Source organism: Osmerus eperlanus, chromosome 11, assembly GCF_963692335.1.
Source record: "Osmerus eperlanus chromosome 11, fOsmEpe2.1, whole genome shotgun sequence".
NCBI classification, from domain to species: domain Eukaryota; kingdom Metazoa; phylum Chordata; class Actinopteri; order Osmeriformes; family Osmeridae; genus Osmerus; species Osmerus eperlanus.
The window spans coordinates 16,894,420-16,896,919 of NC_085028.1; positions in this window are offsets into that span (position 1 = coordinate 16,894,420).

A 2,500-nucleotide genomic window follows, 5' to 3' on the forward strand; every position below is an offset into this window, starting at 1 on the left:
GATTAGAACTTTTCTGTTGACGTGCTGGTATTGTGTTACATCCTAACACGAATATACAGTATTTATTACAGTAATTTGCTTGCACTTTCCACAAGAAGTTCATGATGAAATATCTGAGAAAGCTAATACTATTTTAGTTTAATTCTCTCAGATAATCTCAGATTTGTGACGGTTAAATCGAGTTGTTAAATTAACATTGAAAAACAATTAAAACCTCTAACCTGGGAAGGAAAGGGTAGTGCTAGTATATGGGCAGAAGGCTCAAGGTACAGGGTAATAAGGGCTACCTTTATTACCTTTAATGCAGTTAATACATCATCGTTTCTGCGGGTGGGTTTGTCTGTGAAACATCCTGACTTCTCTCTGCAACCTGAATGCAGCTCTGAACAGGCTGTGACATGGACAGTTTTCCTTCCTGCTGAATGAAAACTACCACCAGATTCAGCTAACTTTGATTTCCTTGTCCTCAGAACTCTCTCTCACACACACTCTCTCTCTCACACACACACAGACACACTCTCTCACACACATACACACAGACACACACACACTCTCTCTCTCACACACAGACACACTCACTCTCTGACACACACACACACACACACACACACACACACACTCTCTCTCTCTCTCTCTCTCTCTCTCTCTCTCTCTCTCTCTCTCTCTCTCTCTCTCTCTCTCTCTTTCTCTCTCTCTCTCTCACACACACACACACATACACACACACACTCCTAAGGAGCTGCTTCTGACCAGCCCTGTGTCTTGAGACATTTTCTTCCAGGTATCAGTTAACAATTCACTGCCCCAGTGAGGGTGAAATAGAGGACGTGTCATGGAAAGTGGCCCAATCCTGCTGGTCATCTAACTCCCCCGGGTCCAAGAGAGCCAGGACAGACCCACAGGACAGGGTACTGGTTATCAAGGATTCTGTAAGGGTATAGTACTGGGTATCAAGGATTCTATAGGGGCATAGTGCTGGGTATCAAGGATTATATAGCGGCATAGTGCTGGGTATTAAGGATTATATAGGGGCATAGAACTGGATATTAAGGATTCTATAGGGGCATAGTGCTGGGTATTAAGGATTCTATAGGGGCATAGTGCTGGGTATTAAGGATTATATAGGGCATAGAACTGGATATTAAGGATTATATAGAGGGCATAGTACAGAATATCACCCTGCTCCCGCGGTTCAGATGAGGACGAGCCTGATGAAAACTGATCCCAGATCAGCGCCAGAGAGGGCGTCTCCTCCATGCAGCCGAATAAGATCTCGCTGACAGATGAGAGGAGATCAGGCCCGGGTCCAGTGGTCAGTCCCAGTGGAGATGTCACCGAGGGCTTGTAGGCCCTTATGAAGGATTCTGAAGGGCTAAAGCGCTTGCTGGTCCCCCTGCCCTGGGTGAACGGCAGGGGTGACCTTCATGGAGGATGCTGGGAACAGTAGGAACAGTGTTAGGCCGAGTGAGGCTCAGACGTGGAGGTGCTCTCTCCTCTCCCCCAATCCTTCAGAGTTCTGTCTTCTCTCCCCCCCCCCCTCTCAAAGAGGGCTGTGCTTGTCTGTGTGTGCTTTGGTAATACATATCTTGCTTATTTCGATATTGGTGGAATTCAGTGAAAAGCGTGTTTGTAAACACAACAGTGTTGACCTCCGGTGACAACGTGTGTGTGTGTGTGTGCCTTTGTCCTGTGGATACCTGGCAGAGACAATATGTCCTGGGAAAGTTGTCCACGTATCTCCCCCAGTGATCTCATCCCAGCTTTAATAATGCCTCCATGATGGAGTTATAATTATCCATGGAATCACAACGCAGGGGGTGAAGAGGTGTTTGTGTGTGTGCGTGTGTGAGGAGTGTATGTGTGTGAGGGTGAGTGTTTATGTGTGTGTGTGTGAGTGATTTCTGCCTCTTGTCGTCCTTGTGTGTCCACATCTAAGTGTTTGTGTGTGTGTTCATGTGTGTGTGTGTTCATGTGTGTGCGTGCGTGTTCATGTGTGTGTGTGTGTTCACGCGACACAGCTGCCACCCTTATCGCCCATCCTGATTCCTCCCCCTCCCTCCGCCTCCCCTCCATCACCCGCCTGCCCACAACGTCACTCACTTAAACAACACCATCCGTCAGCGTGGCTGCTGTGGTCCCCGGTCCCCAGAGCTATCTGCTTCACCAGGGCTGCTGTCCCCCGCCCCTCCAGGTCCTGCCCGCTCCTCCCTGAGGTCAAGGATATCTTCTGCGTCGCAGAAAAACTCGATATCTCTTTCATTTCCTGTTGGTCGTGCCGCTCGTTGGAGCTTCTTCCTGTTTGCTCGCGGCTGTTTTTCTGCAAGTCACGACCTTGAGCTGATTTAGGGCTTGGGTGTATGGGGTTCCCAACAGAGCTCAAGCTGGTGTTAAGGTGATGTGAGGATAGTATTTGCTCTGTTTCTAAGGCCTGTTTGGTCGTATGTACGTTGAACTTTAGTGGAGTGTTATGCAACTTCCTCTCGGTGTCACTAACTCACTC